Source organism: Pantherophis guttatus, chromosome 8 (assembly GCF_059756535.1).
Source record: "Pantherophis guttatus breed Tessera chromosome 8, ASM5975653v1, whole genome shotgun sequence".
Lineage (NCBI taxonomy): Eukaryota > Metazoa > Chordata > Lepidosauria > Squamata > Colubridae > Pantherophis > Pantherophis guttatus.
Genome location: NC_142070.1, coordinates 79132950 through 79148400, shown reverse-complemented (window position 1 = coordinate 79148400; position 15451 = coordinate 79132950). Strand labels below are relative to the sequence as shown.

Here is a 15451-nt window from a genome sequence, read left to right as displayed (position 1 = left end):
TAATCATCATAATCATAAGTTTATTTGTCAAGCATATACCGTGTTTCCCCGAAAATAAGACCCTGTCTTATATTTTTTTTGAACCCTGAAATAAGCATTATGGCCTTATTGCCATGCGTTGAAAAGCCCGGTTGGGCTTATTATCAGGGGAATGTCTTATTTTGGGGGAAACAGGGTATCTGTCTATGTCTATCTATATCTATCTATCTATCTATCTATCTATCTATCTATCTATCTATCTATCTAACCTATATCTATTTATCTCTATCTGTATCTGTTTATCTATCTATCTATCTATCTATCTATCTATCTATCTATCTATCTATCTATCTAACCTATATCTATTTATCTCTATCTGTATCTGTTTATCTATCTATCTATCTATCTATCTATCTATCTATCTGTCTTACTATCTATCTATCTTACTATTTATCTATCATCTGTATCTACCGTGTTTTCCGTAAAATAAGACCCTGTCTTATTTATTTTTTTTTACCCTGAAATAAGCATTATGGCCTTATTGCCATGTGCTCAAAAGGCCGATTGGGCTTATTATCAGGGGAATGTCTTATTTCGGGGAAAACAGGGTATAAGATAACAGGTAAAAATATAAACATAATTTGAATACATGAAAAGAGTAAGTAAAAAGGAATATTAGGAAAGGGACGGTAAGCACGCTGGTGTGCTTATGGCACGCCCCTTACAGATCTCTTAGGAATGGGGTGAGGTCCACAGTAGATAGTTTAAGGTTAAAGTTTTGGGGGTTTGGTGAAGAAACTATAGAGTCAGGTAGTGCATTCCAGGCGTTGACCACTCTGTTACTGAAATCGTATTTTCTGCAATCTAGTTTGGTGCGGTTTACTTTGAGTTTGTGTCTATTGTGTGCTCGTGTATTGTTGTGGTTGAAGCTGAGGTAGTCATTGACAGAAAGGACGTTGTGGCAGATAATTTTATGTAGTATGCTTAGGTCAGACTGAAGTCGGCGTAGTTTTAAGTTGAGATGATAAGTAAATATATATATTTTATATATATATATATTTATATATATTTGTTTTCGTAGATTTTCACGGGTACAGGTATGTAAGTCTTGGTGTATTTGGGTCTTTTCCCGTGTAAGATTAATTTTACACGGGAAAAGACCCGAATACACCAAGACTTATGAGTTCCAGGTATATTAGTAAAAAAAGAAGCAGACATACTGCGAACTCCGGAATTTAAGATTTTAAACTTTTAAAAGAATTAAAATTTTATTTTACTAAGCTTTCATCAGCCATCTGCTGACATCGTCAGAGTATTAAACTACCATTACAGAGATCTCTGCCTTTATTTATTTATTTATTTATTGGTTCGATTTATATGCCACCCTTCTCTGGAGACTCAGGGCGGCTTACAATGCGTTAAGCAATAGCCTTCATACTTTTGTAAATATCTGCTTAATAGGGCTTTCGCCCCCCCCCCCCAAAGCGGTGTTCTTTTTATACAAAGTCAGCTTATTGCCCCCACAGTCCGGCTCCTCATTTTACCTACCTCAGAAGAATGGAAGGCTGAGTCAACCTTGAGCCTGGTGAGATTTGAACTTGCAGTAATTGCAGGCAGCTGGCAGCTAAATGCTACTTAACAGCACTTTAGTCCGCTGCGCCACCAAGGCGCCTGCAACAGAGGTTTTAGGCTCAATTGACTAGCTGCTACCAGAACTGGATAAATACCCTTGGGACAGCAAGTCAAATTGGCAAAGCCAGGTTTTCCAGGCTCTTTTCAGAAGGCAAAGATTTTGCCTTTTCCCTCCAAGTTTGCGGTTGTTCAAAGGCCAAGTGATAGTCTTTACAAGGGCTTATGTATTTCTTTAATCTACAGGAGCTTCTCTGCCACCCAAAATCGATTCCTGTCTCGTCCTATCTTTTTTTTTTAAATGATTGTTATTTCGAATCGTGACCTTTGAATATTCCAAGACCTTCTTGATTGCTTATTCCTTTATGGTTGATGGTTGATGCTAAAATGTATATGCTGTCTACCACTTTGATATCTTCATTACCGGTTTTAAGACAGTAGTTGTACCTGTTTCGTTAGTTGATGTTCTTTCTAGTTAATCTTAGTCCCATTTTTTTTCACTGTGTCCCTTGACTTTTATTACTAGAGGCTGCAGATCCTGCATTTTTGGCCATCACATTAGTGTCATCAGCAAAGTGTTGGTCATTGATGTTTCTTCTCCCAATTTGAAAACCATGCTGTTTTTTCCCAATCAGGTTTCCCTTCACATATATTCATATAAATATAGAATGGAGGGAAAAAAAAAATAAGGGGAGAGCATACAGTTTGTCGCTTTTGCCAACATGGAGCCTATCCATTTCTCTATGTTCTCTACTCATACTTATAGGTTTCGCATGAAGGTAATGAGATTTTGGGATTCTCATTTTTCTAAACAAATATCACAACTTGACATGACTGACATAATTTAAGGCCTTTCTATAATCAGTGAAGCACACACTGGCTTCTTTTTTTTGTAATCTTTAGCTTTCTCGATTATACAGTGTGCATCAGCATAGAGCCACACTTTAAAAAATAGATGGAATTCCAGGACCTATAGTGTCATTGAAAATTCATCTATTACTGGTTCATATTTCTAGTCCATCAAACTCAGTTCTGTAAAATGACCTTGGCAGTTTCACAAAATGAAAAAAGAAAATATTACCTATGAAAAGAAAAATACTGTCCCAGGAGAACAAATTAGAAAAACATTTTCCCACCTCACCCAGAACCTTAAAGAGGAACATCAAGTACCCCAACCCAAAAACTTGGGAAAGAGCTGAGTTCTACTCATGCTCCTGATTAAACAAGCCCACACTTGTGTAGTGTGTCATATCTATAACAGTAATGAACGCTCTTAGGAGGTAAATTGAGTCAGAGGTTTCATTCAGTTAGATGACTAAATGATGTTGATTTCAGGGGCCTCAGAAAAGAACAACATCCTTATAGATTGGCAAGGTGATTGTCTGCTCTTCGTGCCATGGGTTTATGGAAATGTACCATGCTCGGATCAAAACAGATTTTTGTAAATCTCAGAAATAATGAGGCTGGAAAGGCCTATAAATCATTTTTAAAGCCTTTGCAATCAGACAAACAAGCGTAAACAGAGGAAATGAAAACAATTGTCATCCTTTACAGGAGCTGTCATCCAGTAAAAATTACCCCCCAAAATAAGGTATAATCGTAAAGAATCTGCAGGCTATTCTTGTATTGCCTGATGTCATTGTTCCATGGGCTCACCACAAGGAAAATATGGGAGGATGCAAAAGCAGAAACTGCTTCCCAAAAGTATATATGGCCACTTATTTCAAGTTAAAGGCCATCTAAATGAATCCAGCAGAGTATTAAAACAGGAGATAGAAAAGTGGAACTTTCTGGCACTAGTGAGAGAAGTGCTTGAATGAACAAAATATTAAATTTCAATAAAAGAACTTCCTCACCTGCAAACCATGTGAATAAAAATGCCCTTGCAAGCTTCAGGACACAAATGGCTTACAATCGTGGCATTCTAGATTGTACCAGGAAATTCTACAGAAGAATGTTGATTTCTACCCATGAACTGAAAGCATGAGTGAGTCATATAGTATAACAATGACCTAAAGACACAAATCCACCAGAATAGCTGAAGAAGCAGAAATTTCACGATTCGGAAGCCCTAACTATAATAACCAAACTGAAATTTTATGACATTACCTTAAATGGGCACTTCATGCGAGCATTGAAGCTGTTTTTTAAGAGGAGTAGACCAAAATGCCTCCAAGGTACCGTAATACGCAACATTAATCAACAGATACCGCAAATGTTTTGTTGAAATCATTGCCAGAAATAGAAATGCCACCAGTTACTAAATCTAAAACTTATAAGTAGAGGCAGAGAACGTTGGCTCAGTGAAAGCAAGGGACACTTTTTGGGGTGTTTCATTAACCAGAATGCTTGTTTGAGTTGGACTTAAATCTTAGTTAAATCACAGCTGCAGATTATAGAGTAATTTCCCACTACTATTTATCCTGGGTATCAGCCTACGTACTCAAAATGCTCTTATTTGAAACATCACCAAGTCATATCCTCTCAAAAATAATTAAATACAGTATCAAAGTTATACAAAATATATACCAAAAGATGTATCCAGCAAATTCAAACCTTCAGTTGTAGCATGCCACCCTCTGGTGCTTGATGAAATAACCAAATCTTAACTGGTCTCCTGAAATCCAGAAAAGGAAGGAGTAGATTGGCTCTTTGTAATGAAATGAAAAAAATTGAAGGAGTATGTTGGGCTTCTTGATAGGAGTTACTGTAGTTAAAAAGTAAAATGCTATATTATATGGACTAAAATGTAGCTGCCATAGTACTTTGGCAAGATACTCTATATTATTAGTTCAATTGATCATTGAAGACACAACTTTTGTAAATAAGTTTAAAATATTTCAGTTGAATAAAGCTGTATTGATATTTCTTTGGCAAAACCAACAAAGTCTTCAGTCAGATTTCTTTTTTTAAATTAAAACTTTATTTATACAACCCTGCAGTTCGGGAAACCTAGGGTCACAGTAATGTAAATTTCTAGCCATCAGCAGATTCAGATTGTGAATTTACAGGTCTAAAACGCGTCTCAAAGCTCATAAATATTGGCTATATTTTGAGAGGTCCTCAGTGCTCTCTGAGCTTCATTGTTTTTCCTGCAAAGGTTTCATTACCCAAGAACCACCAAGAACGCTCCCACCAACCCAGACGAGGCAAGCCTTTGTATATAAAAAGAGAGCAAGCCCCATTTCCTTCTAGCACTGATGATGCTACCTACCTGGGTAATAAAACATCTGCAAGAAAGCAGCCAAGCTCAGAGAGGACCAAAGACCTTAAAGGTAAGTAAACTGCCTAGGATTCAGCCAGGTAAAACACTTGCCCAATTGCTCACTTGTTTGTGGATCTTCCCACAAGTGCAAGGTTGGATGAGATAGGTCTGCTAAAACATTAGCAGTCCAAAATAAATCTTATTATGTCTTTTATTGCAGGGTTTTCTCAAATGCCATTCTTGGGGACCTTTGGATGATGTAAGAATTTGATGGAATTACTTGGGACCTGAAGGGCAAAAAAGATCCAGCATTCACTTGGATACAGTGAGTTTTGTTCATCTGGGAATTTTTTATTTATTTTAGCTATCAGGTTCCGTAGCCTGGGGGGGGTGGGGGATTGAAATCTGAAAACCCCTGTCTTGATGCACTGTGTAAAGCAGGTTTCACTCAGTGGCTGATCATCTGACCTCTTATTGCATCCATTACCGAGAAGTGAATGAGTTGCCTTTAAATATGATGCTAATGACTTCAATTCCCTATCTCCAAGGCTCCCTCAGCAGAGTGGTAGGGATTTGATCGGTGTTGTCGTGTTCCTCTCCCATCATCCCCTTGCAAAATAAGTTAAATAATAGCATAGCATTATGGAAAGCTGGCATTGATTGGCTTGGTGACTAAGCTGGCTTAATTTATACCCCTGACTGTTGTGCAAGCTAAAACATTGGGTTACTTTGGTAGAGAAACTAATTCAGTTTAACAGGTTGTGAGAACATTGCCAAACTACCGTGTTCCCCCCAAAATAAGACCCGGTCTTATATTTTTGTGAACCCCGAAATAAGCGCTTGGTCTTATTTTCAGGGCAGTCTTATTATTTTGGGGCACGTGGAGCAAGACGGGGCTCCTCTTGCCGTCTTACCTGATTTCCAGCTCTGTGTTTAAATATTTTCGGGGAGGGCTTATTTTCAGGGGGAGGCTTATTTTAGCGCATGCTCTCAAAAGCCCGATTGGGCTTATTATCAGGGGAGGTCTTATTTTCGGGGAAACAGGGTATAAGAAAGCAGTTTTCAGCTTGGAGTTCCAAAGTGAGCATGCTTATTTTAAATACTGGAATTTAGAAAAATCGGAAGCATCACCGCCTGATAAAGGATTTTAAGAATTAGAATGCATTTTAGGTTTAAAAGAAAGGAGTGAAACAATCAATATCTGGATAGCAACAGGTGCTGTGTTATATCATCACAAGAATTAGGGTTTTTATGAGAATTACAGAAGACTGGTGAAACAGAATACTGGAATAATGTATTTCTCTCCTTTAAATTGTAATTATATATTTACAAATATACATTGTTTTAATAATTGGCATATTATACTGTACATTCTGTATAGTAAACCAGTCTTATGGTAATAAAAATCTTAAAGCGAGACTTGTTCTGTTTTTTTTTTATTTTTACTGGGTTATCTAATGTCTTGTTTGAATTGGCTTGCATTATGAGACGGTTAGACTGTTCTCTTTATTGTTTATGTTATGCTTAATGTCCAATGTAAATAACATTGCACAGTAAGGGCTTTAAGGTCTATCATGATGTAATGTAAAGTTTATTTTATTACGTACAAATTAACTCTATGAATGTCGATCCAGATGTGAGCCTCAAAAGAGATTATTCTCAAGACAGCACCCTGCAACAATTCAATGTGGATGCTTCTTTTTAGAAGTACCGCTACATTCATTGGGATTTACAGCAAGAACATTTCACAAGATTGTGTTTTTAATCTTTATAAGTCAAAAGACCATCAGAGAATGGTCAGAGCTCTACTTCAGTAAATATACCAGTGAGGTCTCATGTGCGTGTATGTATGTATGTGTCAGGGTTCCAAGTAACACCCCCAACGAAAGAAGACTCCGAGGCTAGAAGTTCCTCATAGTTCCATTTTATTAGAGATGTCATATTGGCACACCTGGAAAAACCCGAATCTGAAAGCTTCCAGGTTTTACCCACCCAAAAGAAAGTTCAAGTCCCTGCCCAGCACCCACATGTCCATCAAACGGTCCAATCAATCAAACCACCATCCCAACTGGAGATGTCTCCCAGTCACACCACTCTCAGGTGCAGGGCAAGATGTCCTTGACTCTCAAAGAAAATAATGTTGTTATGGCTAGATATCACTTCATACAATCCCCCCTTCTAGTTTCCCACAGCACTAAATGCGGCAGTCCTGAAGATCCAAAGTAAAAGATGGCTTCCAGGACGGACACGTGTGTGTGTATATATGTTTAATGGCACCTCTGTAGAATTGCAGGCTTATGACAGGGCAGGGGAAAAACTTGATTTCTTTCCTTTCTTTACATATTTCATTTTTTCTCCCTGCCTATGTTTGTATACTACATGGAACCCTAAAGTGGTAAACTACATTTTAGCCTAAGTACCATATGAAAAAGCAGCCCATGTAATTAATTTAAGTCAATGTATTGACTAGACCAGAGGTATGGATGGCCCTTTTATGACTTGTGGACTTCAATTCCCAGAATTCCTGAGCTAACATGGCTGGCTCAGGAATTCTGGGAGTTGAAGTCCACAAGTCATAAAAGGGCCATAGTTGCCCACCCCTGGACTAGACAATTGGATTGAGTAAAGTAGGGCTGTTAACCCCTGGATAAGCATGTCTTATAGACACTATATATTTATGAGTAAATACCTGAGTACGAGTTTAAATTCTTAAAAATTACACCACAAAATACTATTTGTAATGGGAATACCTACAGAGCAGTAGGATCCAGACACTGATCTGTTGGACTCCCCTCAAATGATGCTTTGCAAATAAAGACCATCGTAGAACTCAATAGTTATAATATTGGAGCAGTCAAAAGCTTATTTTACAAATAGTAAAGAAAATGTTAGAAAACGGAAGAAATAGGGACTCGTGATCCTTTAGCGATTGTCAGTAAGATGGATCCAGGTGACAAGCGATTTACATTTCCACACACATATATTTAATAACTGATCCAAGTGACATGAAAGTTCAAAGATATTATCACTACACTGTTTGATATATCTTCAAAGAAAAGAACTAATTAGGTTTCCCAAACTACGATAAAAACTGGGTTAATGAAACCGATAAGAGAACTCCAGAGGACTAAAAAGTCCTAATTTATAAAGTCCTCGTTTCAAGTAGCATTTTAAATATGGATTTATCCAGAACAGTCCCCCCCCCGAGCTCTTTATCTGTAATATGGCAATGAAATATGGCAGATACTTTTTTTCTTTCCAAGTACAAAAATGGGACATCGTAGGATAAAACTACATGGGAGGAGATGTAGGACAAATAAAAGCAATTTTTTTAACAAGTAACAGTTGACCTACATAATTTTTTTCCCTACAAAGAGTAGTAATTGGACAGATGTCTGGAGATTATTAAGGCTCTTAACGCTCATGATCTCTGCATTTTTTTTCCTATTCAAGTTTGTTGTGCTTTGGTGTTGTGTCTTGGCATCCCACTGGCTAATCATTTTGTTGTTAGATGGACCTGATCTAGAATTATATTTATCGTACATTTTACATTTCCCCCAGAATAAGATCCTGTCTTATATTTTTTTTGAACCCTGAAATAAGCGTTTGGCCTTATTTTCGAGGTGGTCTTATTATTTTGGGGCGCGTGGAGCAAGACGAGGCTCCTCTTGCCATCTTACCTGATTTCCAGCTCTGTCTCCCTAACCCTAACAAGAGGAAATGGTGTGCATGCATTTAAATATTTTTGGGGAGGGCTTATTTTTGGGAGGGGCTTATTTTATTGCATGCACTCAAAAGCCTGATTGGGCTTATTATCTGGGGCGGTCTTATTTTCGGGGAAACGGGGTATATTTTTATGTCATGAAGATCTAAGAATGCATATATGCGGCAGCCCTACTCACACAGAGTGACATGTAAGTAAATTACTATAATTACTAACATCTGGTTTTAAAATTAGATTATGGGGAGGGGTTTATCAAGGGTGGGTATTTCTATAATGAAGGGGAGTAGAATACATATAGTAACACGGGATTTATACCCAAAATATATTGTTCCCCTCATAGTGGATGCTAGGGATAGTCCTTGCCTTATAACCATTCATTTAGTGACGGTCATGTGATCAGATTCACTGAACAGCCCCATTCGTAGCTTAAGAACTGCCGCGATTCATTTAACGGCTCTGGCAAGAAAGGCCGTACAATGGGGCAAAGCACACTTATAACAACGATCTCGCTTTGCAACAGATTTTGGACTCAATTGTGGTCATAAGAGCCCAGGTGGCGCAATGATGAGAGTACGGTACTGCAAGCTACTTCTGCTGCCTGCCGGCTGCCTGCAATTTGGCATTTCGAGTCTCAGGGTTGACTCAGCCTTCTATCCTTCCGAGATGGGTAAAACGAGAACCCAGATCGTTGGGGGCAAGAGGCTGACTCTGTAAAACCGCTTAGAGACGGCTGTAAAAGCACTATGAAGCGGTATATATATATGAAGTGATGTCCCAGTGCCTGGAGGCTGTGCGGATCTGGATGGGGAGGAACAGGCTCAAACTCAACCCTTCCAAGACTGAGTGGCTGTGGCTCCCGGCATCCCGATATAGTCAGTTGACTCCATCACTGACTATTGGGGGCGAGTCTTTGGCCCCCACTGAAAGGGCTCGCAATCTGGGAGTCCTCCTGGATAGGCAGCTGTCCTTGGAGGAACATCTGACGGCTGTTACCAGGGGGACCTTTTATCAGATTCGCCTGATCCGCCAGTTGCGGCCCTTTCTCGATCGGGATTCCTTGTGCACAGTCACTCACGCCCTCGTCACCTCTCACCTTGACTACTGCAATGCTCTCTACATGGGGCTCCCCTTGAAGAGCACCCGGAGGCTCCAACTGGTCCAGAATGCAGCAGCGCGGGTAGTGATGGGAGCAACATGGCGCTCCCATGTAACACCGCTCCTGCGCGAGCTGCACTGGCTCCCGGTGGTCTTCCGGGTGCGCTTCAAGGTGTTGGTTATCACCTTTAAAGCGCTCCATGGCATAGGGCCTAGCTATCTTCGAGACCGCCTGCTGCTTCCGACGACCTCCCACCGACCCGTGCGCTCCCACAGAGAGGGCCTCCTCGGGGTGCCATCAGCCAAACAATGCAGGCTGGTGACCCCCCAGGGGGAGGGCCTTCTCCGTGGGGGCTCCCACCCTCTGGAACCAGTTGCCCCCGGAGATAAGGAGAATCCAAGACCTCAATGCCTTCCGTCGTTCCCTGAAAACCCATCTTTTCCAGCAAGCCGGGCTGGCTTAAGAAGAAATTTTTAAAATCTTTTAATTAGTTTATGATTTTTTTTAACTTTCGGGCCAAAATTTATATATATTTTTAAATGTTTTAATATTTGTATTCTATGTTTTTTATCTTGGCTGTACACCGCCCTGAGTCCTCAGGGAGAAGGGCGGTATATAAATTGGAAATTAAATTAAATTAAAATTAAATTAAATATAAGTCTAATTGCTAGAAGTCGAAGATTTCCTGTGGTGGCACCAAAACCAAAATAACATTGAAGCCTATGAAATTGGCTAGTGAATTACTTGATAAAGCTAGTGAAACGTTAGTGGAAAAAAAAAAGCACAGCTATTCGGAAATTGTGTGTGGATTGCAACAACGCCCGCCTGCAATTTGGGAAGCATATTATACTTAATTTTTTCGGCGCTTGTGGTTATTTACCAACGTCGCTTATTCGGCTTCTAGAGCCGCCCATCTCACGCGAGGCTTCCTGGGCTGCTTGTCTATAGGCCGGTGCATCCGAGGGAAGCAAGGCGGGGTCGTGGCGGGGCCCCAGAGGAGCCTTCTCCCGCACCCCCATCTGCGGCGCTGGGAGCGAGCGCGGAACCTCCCAGCGGAGGCGAAGCAAAGAGAAAAAAAAAAAAAAAAAAGCCGAGCTTCGATCGCTTTGAAGTGTAGCAAACATCCCGAGAGTCGAAAACAAAACGGGCCAATCAGCGCCTTTCCTGAAGCGGCCAATTTGCATGCGAATGCCAACTCAGAGCCAGCATCCGCAAGCGCCTTTTTACGCTTGCAAGGGGCGTCCCCGTGAAAGGGCGGAAGGGGATCCGTTGCAACGGGGGTAAAGTGAAGGGGGGGGAAGGCGGGCCTTGCGGCAGTGCACCGCCCCGGCGGAGGAGGAGAGGGGGCCGGGCCCCTCCCCTTTGGTGGGAGCCGGTAGATCCGGGTCTCCTGCAAAGGGCCGGAATCTGACGTGGTCAGTGCAAATCAAAACACAAGATCGGAGAGGTGGATTTCTTTCTCTGCAGCCTCGCCAAATTGCACCAGCCGCCGCCGCCAATTTGGTGAGTTTGGCACCGAGTCTTGGGCTGCGGTTCAAAATGATGCACGCAATCCGTTGCCGGGGGTGGCTGCGAGGGACCCTTTAAAAGTTTCGGCCACTTGGAACGAAACCAGATCCTCCAGCTTCGCATTCCGGTGGCGATCGCTTGCTCGGTTGCTTTTTTTGTCTTTTGCACCCTGGAGCCCAGCTGCTCCCCAGATAGATAGAGAGATTCTTAGGAGGAGGAGGAGGAGGATTGAGCCCTTCTGGGCAGTCTCCTTGCACCAATGGCTCGGGAGAAAGTTGCGCCTGAGAAATAGCGATCTGGAGTTGCAATCCTGGGATCTGCGTTTTCCCCCCCGGCGGTTTCGTGTTCCGTGAGTGGCTCGATCTAAAAGAGGAAGCAGGCCTCTGCTGGCTAAGATTTGTTTGTTCTGTGCATTCCGATTTATACTGCAACTTAATCGAGTGATACAGTTGATAAGCGGGATTTTTTAAAAAAATAAGTCTGGAATTCTTTGAAAGTGATGTATTTATGTGGGCTCAGTGAGGTCATCAGCTGGCCTTGCTCCCTGTAGAATGCTTGAAACCTGATGAGGCAGACCTGACTGTAGGAAAAAAAAAGTAAGTTATTGCTAATATTTAATACCCTTAGTATTATACCATTTAATACACTGAGCAAGCTGTTTGAGCCCTCTGTAGCATCCATATTGAGTTGCAAGTTTATTATACTGATAAAAATCTTCCTGCTTTTCAGAAGGAACTTATCCTGGGTCATAACTTCCCATCCATTCTGAGGTTCAAGCCCTTAAACTGACCATATAATTTTATTAGTTATTCCAAATGATCAGGCGTAGCCTCTTAAGCGCTTGTGCCTGAACAACTTTGAAACTGTTTTTTGGGTCACCACGAAACAAAGAAAATGCAGAGAAGAGCTACAAAGATAAGTGCCTGCAAGCTAAATTACATAACCAATGATTATTGTATAATGAACTGCTATGTTTAGTCTAATGAAAAGGAGGCTTGGGGAGACCCGATAGCATCTTCCAATACTGGGAAGGCTGTCACAGGTCGATTTATTCTCCAAAGCACCTGAGGACAGGACAAGAAGTAACAGGTGGAAGCTCCCCAGAAGGAGATCCACCCTGGAAAAAAGGAGGAATTTCCTGACAGTGAGAACTATTAAACAGATCTTTCCACCCAGAGTTGTGGTTGCTCCATCACTGGAGGCTTTAAAAAAAAGAAATATTGGACCACCATTTGGCCGGGATGATATAAGGTTCTTAACCTTGGGCAAGGGGTTGGGCTAGAAGACCTCACAAGGCCCCTTTCAGCCCTAGGATTCTGTGAATCTCAAAAAGTTAAAAGGGCCCAACTTCTTACCTGAATGTGGGATGCCCATATTAGGAAGGAAAGTAAAAAAAAAATCATCAAAGCAGTAGCAAATCATTTTTATATTCTTGCCAAGAAAAAGGCATAGAGATATGTTTGTCACCTTCAGTAATTTATAAAAATAAATGTAGTTATAGAGGAACTGAGCTCCCCTTAAGGAAGATTACTTTTTTTTTTAAATCTCAGTATCTTTTAGTTGCTTGTTTCCCCCCCCCCCCGTTTCCTTTCCCTTCCCAATCCTTTATTGCTTCTGACATGTCCTCCTGTTTATTGTTGCTTAAAAACACACACGCCCAAACTCAAGTCTAAAGTTGCAGCGGATAAACAGCCAATTGTGAAGTTTTTGGGCTGTAGCCAACGGCAACTGTCTTGACTCTCAAAAGATGACCAGAGATGACGGATTTTCCTGCCTGCGTTCCTTTAATAATTCGCCACTCGCTTTGAAATGCTGAAAGGTTTTCAAGAATGGATAGAAGCTGATCCAGAAAATTAAAATCCCCGTGGTCAGTAATGGACCTGTTTTTTCATTGTTTATTGCTTATTATCTTCCCTTGGATTTTATCCTACCTTTCTCATTCTGATTTGGCTCTTTTTGCTCTTAATTCCCATTTCATTTTATTGGGGGAGGTGGGATGTACTTATCTCCCCTACTCGCATTTTTACCTCATTGTATCAGTAATGTCATTCCTTCCCTTTGGAAGACTGGATGTAACATATGATATAAGGTCCCTTTGAGACTGGTTCAAGGAAATGCTATTAGTTATAGATTGTTTTTTTAAAAAACAAACAAAAAACCAGTATAACCAGTTGGAAGGGATGGGAAAGAATGACTAGCGCATAATATGCACTTGAGGAAGAAAGACCAAAAAAAAGAGTTTTGGTGTATTAGGAATTATCCATCTGTAAATCCTGTGATATTAAAAAGTTATTTCTTTCCAGGTTTTTTGAACTACAATTTCCTTCTATGTTGACAATGACCTGGTCTTATGGGGGACACATCTGGATGTGTATGTGCACATGTGGCAAAGAGATAGAGAAAGAGATACCTTAAAGATTGACCAATATTTTGACCTTGCTCTTGATGACACTGATTTTTTTGGGGGTGGGGTTTAAGTAGAAGAGGAAAACTTTATTATAAAGAGCAGTATTTTCAACTCTATGACGCATCCAATTGCTACATGTCCTCAAATGCAAATTGCATCTAGCTTTTCTTTTTCTTTTTTTAAAGATCCAGTTAATAATTGTGACTGTGGATCAATTGGCAAAAGAACACATGGGTTCATTTAAGAAGGGGGCCTTTTGTACATCTTGAATTGGTGGAGCATATCTTTATATCTTTATCTGAAGGGCAGGGATCTGCAACCTTAAATATTCAAAGAGCCATTTGGACCCATTTCCCACAGAAAAGAAAACACCGGGAGCCACAAAACCTGGGTGGGCGTGGCCAACTCTATGTCACTCACTTCCACATGACCCCCCCTAGCCACGCCTACCCAGCTGGTCATTAGGGCAGAGAACCAGTTGTTAAAAAACACTGGGAACCACAAAATCCTTCTGACATCTCTCTCTCTTCCCACTCCCTCCCTCTCCTACCCCCTCCCTCTGTATCTCTCTCTGTCTCTCTGTCTCTCTCTCCCCCCCTCTCTATCTCTCTGTCTCTGCCCCGGCCCCTTCTCCATCCCCTGCCATCGCCCTTACCTTCTCAGGCCAGGTGGGAGTGACTGGGAGGGGAGGGTGAGGGGCGGGGCCAGCCAGTGGTGGGATCACCTGATAGGGAGCCACAGCAGAGGGCCCAAAGAGCCACAAGCGGCTCCGGAGCTGCAGGTTGCTGACCCCTGCTGTAGGGCAAAGACGTGGGGGGAAAAAACCCTTCAGATCTATTCACCCTAACCCACCTTAGGTAGAAAACTCTTTGTGTTTTCAGTAAAACCTATCTGCTTTTGTTCTTGGAGGTTCTAATTTCTGCCTGGGCTCTTTCTAAAGTCTGATCAGTATAAGGATTATCAAGGGCAGAGAGATAAGGGCTGATAAGGGAGGGTAATAGGCTGATAGATGAATGGACTTTTGATTTGGTGCTGATAAGAAGAGAGTCTCTCTCTCTCTCTCTCTCTCTCTCTCTCTCTCTCTCTCTCTCTCTCTCTCTCTCTCTCTCTCTCTCTCTCTCTCTCTCCATTTGATACCTTTACATTGTGCATGCTATTGTATATTTATTTATTGATTGGTTTGATTTATATGCCGCCCTTCTCCGGAGACTCAGGGCGGCTTACAATGCGTTAAGCAATAGCCTTCATACTTTTGTATATACCTGCTTAGTAGGGCTTTCAGCCCCCCTCCTAAGCGGTGTTCTATTTTATACAAAGTCAGCTTATTGCCCCCACAATCCGGGTCCTCATTTTACCTACCTCGAAAGGATGGAAGGCTGAGTCAACCTTGAGCTTGGTGAGATTTGAACTTGCAGTAATTGCAGGCACCTGGAGCTACTTAATAGCACTTTAGTCTGCTGCGCCACCAAGGCTCTTGGTATAATTGAATATTTAAGGGCCATTTTTAAAATATATATTTTTTTCTCCACCAACCTCGATACGATGTACGTTTAGAGACACACTCTTTAACATTTGTTTATTGATATCTCGCTTGAATTGTTTTTATATGAATAGTGCAGGCTAGCATGTCTACTCCTCCTTCCTTCTCCTACCTATTTCAACAATCCTGTGAGGTTAATTGGTGAGAGGGAGAGGAGGGAGGGAGGGAGGAAGAGAGAGAGAGAGCACTACTGGCCCAAAGTCACCCAGCTAGCTTTCAGGCCTAAAGTGGGACTAGAATTCAGAGTTTCCTGGTTTCTAGGCCAGCACCTTAATCGCTAGACCAAACTGGTTCTCTGTATGTTGCTAGGATTCTTTTTCAGGCTTGATTTTAGACAAATGTCTTTGCTTTAACATCTGTTG

General features: G+C 41.3%; 1 protein-coding gene across 5 annotated transcripts in view; it reads left to right on the top strand.

The window, feature by feature from the left end:
- Positions 1-15451, top strand: part of SMIM14 (small integral membrane protein 14) — a 39652-nt gene that overhangs the window by 488 nt on the left and 23713 nt on the right. For 2 of the 5 annotated variants that reach the window (XM_034424814.3, XM_034424815.3), the window contains exon 2: positions 5034-5138. The gene's annotated coding sequence lies outside the window, so the exon portion shown is untranslated. Of the gene's footprint in view, positions 1-3555; positions 3786-4708; positions 4884-5033; positions 5139-10642; positions 11137-15451 lie in introns of those variants that run through there. The other 3 variants (XM_087875435.1, XM_034424816.3, XM_034424817.3) reach the window with 3 other exon arrangements.